This window comes from Prionailurus viverrinus, chromosome A2, assembly GCF_022837055.1.
Source record: "Prionailurus viverrinus isolate Anna chromosome A2, UM_Priviv_1.0, whole genome shotgun sequence".
Classification (NCBI taxonomy): domain Eukaryota; kingdom Metazoa; phylum Chordata; class Mammalia; order Carnivora; family Felidae; genus Prionailurus; species Prionailurus viverrinus.
Window position 1 is genome coordinate 98,066,429 of NC_062562.1, and position 6,000 is coordinate 98,072,428.

The following is a 6,000-nucleotide window of genomic DNA, read 5'->3' on the forward strand; positions in this document are numbered from 1 at the left end:
GGCTTCTCCATCTTCATTCCCTGTGCCACAATGGTCTCCTTTGTAAAACTAGTTGGTAGGATTTGATAGTGAGAACCCCATTTAGCTACGATAACTGCATATGTGGCAGGCGATAGAGCCACTGAAGCAATTTGAGAAGATAAATGATGTAATTAAAAGGTGCTTTAGGAAGATCAGTACCAACAATGCAAAGGAGGGGTTAGAAGGAGAGAGAAGTAGAGGTTGAGTGACAACAATCATAATTGTTCAAATAGGTGATGTGACCAAATGGTCAGTGGGATTAGATTAGATCAATAAGTGATTCTCAAATTTGAGTCTGGGGGAAAAGACCAGAATTTCTATTTCTAACAGGTTTCCCAAGTGATGCTGATTCTACTGTTTAAGGGACAGCACTTGGAATCACTGGGTTAGACTGTCACAGCCATGACACTCTAGAGAATTTGGGCTCCAAGTTCTAGCTTAAATAATTTTTTGGGGGGGGCACCTGGGTGGCGCAGTCGTTAAGCGTCCGACTTCAGCCAGGTCACGATCTCGCGGTCCGTGAGTTCGAGCCCCGCGTCAGGCTCTGGGCTGATGGCTCAGAGCCTGGAGCCTGCTTCTGATTCTGTGTCTCCCTCTCTCTCTGCCCCTTCCCCGTTCATGCTCTGTCTCTCTCTGTCCCAAAAATAAATTAAAAAAAAAAACGTTGAAAAAAAATAATTTTTTTTTCAAGTTTGGCTTTTGGCAAAAACAGGGTTTATTTATGCTTTCGATTTTGTTTTTGGCCTGAATCATCCAAGCTGTTAAATACACAAGAGTGCCAACTGAATGATAATTGATCATGCAAAATTCTGCCTGAGGTGGGGCCACATTAACCAGCAATTAGAGGCCTCAAAATCTAAAACTGAGGGGGAAAGATCATGAACTGGTGTCCTCAAATCTGGCTAAGGCCTTCTTTAATTTAAAAACCCAGGTGACTACGAATTCTATTCCTCCAGCTTTCCTATCCCAGTTGAGAATCACTGATTTACAATCTGCAGAGCCTTTCCATTTGATTATCAAAAGCACTGGCAAATTCACACATAACGGTTCTGTTCATCATACTATATATATATGTATACTACATATATATGTGTGTGTGTATATATATATGTATATATACATATACATATGTTATATATACATATACATATATATGTGTGTATATATGTGTGTGTGTATATATACATATATATACATATATATACATATATATACATATATACATATATACATATATATACATATATATATGTATATATATATATATATAAGCTGAGAAAGTATTACCCCCAATTTACAGATTAAAAAATGAGACTCGATTAAAAAATGCCCCTCTTTCATTTTTATTCCTTCCAGATTTTAATAATTTTCCAAAAAAGATTAATGTCCCAGCTCCAGAAGTTTCTCTTAACATATATAATAGAAACAATATTGGACTGATTGTTAAATTCACACAAGCAATTTAAAGCAAATCACCACAGAATTAAATTCCATTAAAACCAGCCAATCAGCCCTAACGGACTTCTCCATTCGTAAATTATGGATTCTGCTTGAATATTCATCCGATCACATTGATCAAATTTCTGTTTCCTCTGTCTTCTTAGAATTAATTTTATATAAAGTGGCGTCAAGCTACAGATCCAGCAAATCGTCCCTTGTTAAGTGAGGGGAAAATCAGCCTCTTGTTTCTGATTTTCTTCAAGTTCACAAAGAGAAAAATCCTGAGAACTGTACTTTCTATTAAATCAAGAAGAGAGATGTGTAATGAGGAAAGAATTTTGTTCAACAATAGCAGCAGTGCCACATAGCTGACCAGCTGGAGCCCAGCCCAGCTGCGGCCCCACAGCCCGCCCTTCCAGAGAGAAGCCAGCGTGGCTCAACAGAGGTGCTCTGACAGAGGGCGTTTGCCCTCAACTTCCATCCAAGAAACCAGCCATCCTTCTCTGTAGCAGCATTTATGCATTTAGAAAACTTTACCTTCTCTCTCTCTTTCCTTTCCCAACTCCTGTCCTTTAAATCAGTTTCATGGTTCTCATGTGAGCATTGTAGTGTGTTGGGTCCATCCAGACTATCCTTGGATTTAAATGAGAAATGAGTTGTTTTTATTTCCTTGGGGACTTAATTTTACTCAATAGATGAGGGTTACACACTGACACTTTATCTTCATGAGAGAAGGCGAGAGAGAGAGAGAGAGACACAAGACACAGAGAAAGAGAGAAAGGGGCCTTTCTGAGATCGACGTTTCGACCTCTCCTTCCTGATTGCTATTTAAAGCACTTATTCTGACTTGGAGAAAATGTAATATATAGTTCCTTAATGTGTTTAGTTAAGGACCTCATGAATCATGTGGATTTCTCCACAACCTAAGTGGCTATTATGCTGACCCAAGGGTGTGCCATTTTGTGGACACTTCATCTTTGTGTCCCTGTTTATTTGTAGCGAGTAAGCCCAGTTCTGTAAGACACTGATTAGAGAGGCAGTGGAAGTTGTTATCTACTGTAAGTTGCATACAGCAAAAAGCTGCCAGGCAGTGTTCACATAATTGAAGATGCCGAACTTTCAGACTTGATTGTGATTTTGGTTTGGGGCTTCCAATTCTAGCTCAGGCTCTCACTAAGTCCAAGACTACTCTTTATCCTGAATTATTCCTTTTCAGGAACAACTCTAACCATGAATTCTGGAGATTGCATCCCAGTTGTTGCATTTAAAACTTCCTTTTTAACTACAACAATCTCATCCTTAGTCCCTCTCGAAACTAATGAACCAAAGCTGCTTCCTTTGCTTTTACCACTGGATTTCAACTTTGCAAGGAATTTTACTAAGTAGAAAGAGACAGTGGGGGGTGGTGAGTTAGCACAACCCAGAGCTTTCTTACCAGCTGTTATACATCAAGAAGACAGGCCTTCTGTAACCCCTTCCTGGCATGCTAGTGCAAAAAAAAAAAAGCCAGACGCTCAGTGTTGATAAAGATTTTCCCAGGAAAACATATACACAACATGACACCATGAATTAATTCATATTTAAATACAATTACTAAAACGTGGTACTGTGTCTGTGTTTTGGATTACTGCAAAAAAGTGTGAGAACATAAGAGGCACTAAATAGTGTTTGTATCACTGACGTCCCCAAATGGCACCACTATTTGCTTTTTTCTCCAGGAAAGCCACTCTTTCCCACTGAGATGTAGATAAAGAACACACCGATCTGCAAAGTATAAAGAAAAAGGCTAGAGTTGGACTTCACCTTGGTCACATTTCAGAAGTGTGTTCAAGGGTTAAGTCCAGGGCACCTCCCAGGAAATGACAAATGTTTCCACAGCCCGAGTTTTGCTCACTCCCTGGCCCCCAATATCTAGACTTCAGGCTTCCAGGCTTCAAATAGTTAGAAAAAAGTGTTTGGTTTGAAATAATTCCTGAGGTTTAGCTTGCCTCACAAACCACATTCTTTTTGCCCTCCTCCCCCAGCCCAGTTTTAAGGGGAAATGGCTTGGAATTCTGATGATAGACTCTCATAAAATTGTCCATATTGCTTGCTGAGGCAAATAATAATATAAGTAATAATAATAATAATAATAATAATAATAATAAATCTAAAGTACAGCATTTCTGTAGTTGCCAAAATATTTGTCTTCAATTTAGAGATATTTGCCTTCTTTTTCATATCTTAAATTCTTCCTGTAGTTTTCATTTTTTCAGTTTTCCATTTCAACAGCTTAATTTCATTTTAACCCTACTCCCATGAAGACAACTATTTTGTGAAGTCCAAGATCCCTGGATATACCAAAACCCTTAAGTCAGTGTCTGTAAGCTTTTTTTAACTTGCAGATGCCAAGGGTTCACCTAAAAATTCTCATTCAGTAAGTCTGATTTGGAACCTTAAAAAGTGTAATTCACCTTCCAGTGATTTTAATGCAGAGCATGGCTTAGAAAACACTGCTATATAGCGTATCCCTACACACACACACACACACACACACACACACACACACGCACACACACACACACACACACACACACACACACTACTCCCACTTAATGATTACCATCAGAGAAGAACAGTCATTTTTAAGAGTTCTATTTGGAATTCTACTGCAGAGGATATCCTATTTTTTCTTTATGCTAAGCTTCTTGAAAAAGTGGCCAGTCTGACTCATGACTTCCTAATCCCGCTGCCCACTTACACTGGGTACAATCTAGCTTTCCTCCTAATGATTCCTAGATCATGATCAGTGATCTTTTAATCATAAAGTTCAATACTCTTCTTTAGTCCCTTGCTTCTTAAGCATATTTTCAGCCTTAATACTTGACCATCTTCAGCTTCTTGAAGCCCACTACTCCTTTGCATTAGGAGTTGTGCACTCATTCAGATGTCTTCTTATCTTTTCTTTACTCTTTCTCTGGATCCTCATGTTCTTTCTGCTACAACCCCCCTTTCCCCCCGCCCCCCCCCCCACCAAATCTGCCATTCGCTGTTTTATTTTCCATCTCCACAAATTCTCCTCTGGCAAGCTTATTCAACCCCACAGCTTCAGTACTTTTTTAAATGTTTATTTATTTTTGACAGAGAGAGAGAGAGAGAGTTCAAGTGGGGGAGTGGCAGAGAGAGAGGGAGACACAGAATCCAAAGCAGGTTCCAGGCTCTGAGCTGTCAGCACAGAGCCCGACCTGGGGCTCAAACCAACAAATCATGAGATCGTGACCTAGGCCAAAGTTGGAGGTTTAACAGACTGATCCACTAATGTGCCCTTCAGTCCCACAGCTTCAACAGCACCTCCTCAGCAGGAGCTCCCCGGATCCATCTCTCTACTGCTGACCTCTCTCCCATCTCCATTCTTCTCACTTAATTGTTTGCAAGACTCCCTCAGCTGGCTCTTCTACACCTCCAGAGCAATAGAGTCAAAAGGGAATTAATCTCTTCTCCCAACCCCACTGCTCATATGGTATTTCCTGCTTTTGTAAATAGTAGCTCAATCCTCTCATCTGTTGGGGCTCTAAGCTGCAACATCATCTCTGACTGATTCCTACCACTAGCCCACAGCATTCAAATATGGATCTAGCCCTGTTGGTTCTTCCACCCAGATGTCTCCAACTCAGTCTCATTCTCTCTAGTCCTACTGCCAGACTATAAATGCTGTTGCATTAAATATTAAATATGGGGATGATTCCCCATTAAATATGGGGAAGATTTTTTTGAGAACGAGAGTATTCAGAGAAAGACTCAAAATGCTCAAGACTTGAACACTCCTTGAAAGACAGGATTTCAAGAAGTCAAAGGAGTAATGGAATGGAATCTAGTGGAAAGATCAACAGGGGTAAAGGTTCACATGTAGGAATAAGCCTGGCGTGTGCATGCATACTGAGGATTTGTTTGAAGCCAAGTGTGCTTATTAGTCTCCAAAAGTTACTCCCTAATAAACCATGCTTCTAGGTAATCATGACCTTATGTAATCCTGTCCTCTTGAATCTCAGTTGGCAACGAGGCTCTCTTTGTGATTATAGAATGTAGTGCAAGTGGCACTGCATAACTTCCATTCTATGGCTAAGACAGAAGAAAGCTTGCAGCTTCTGTTTTAGTCTCCTAGAACACTCTCTGTGGCAGCCAAATAGGAAAACCAACTGCTGTGCTGGAGATGCCACATGTAGGCACTTCCGTTAATAGTCCCCATTGAGCCCAGACTCTCAGTCATCTCTGTGAAGGCCACACATATACGAACAAAGCCACCTTGGACCTTTTTGGACCAGAGCAGCTGGCTGAACCCTGAATGACCTCAGCCAATACAAAATAAAACATAATAATTACCCAACTAAGCCCCACTTGAATTCCTGATCCATAAATCAAAAATTTGCTGTTTAAAGACACTAAGATTCAGACTAGCTTGTTAGGCAGCAATAGATAACCAGAGCACAAAGACAAATTGTGTTGAGTAGTAAAAAATAAGATTAAATATGTATGATGGTTCCAAATTATGAAGAGCCTTGA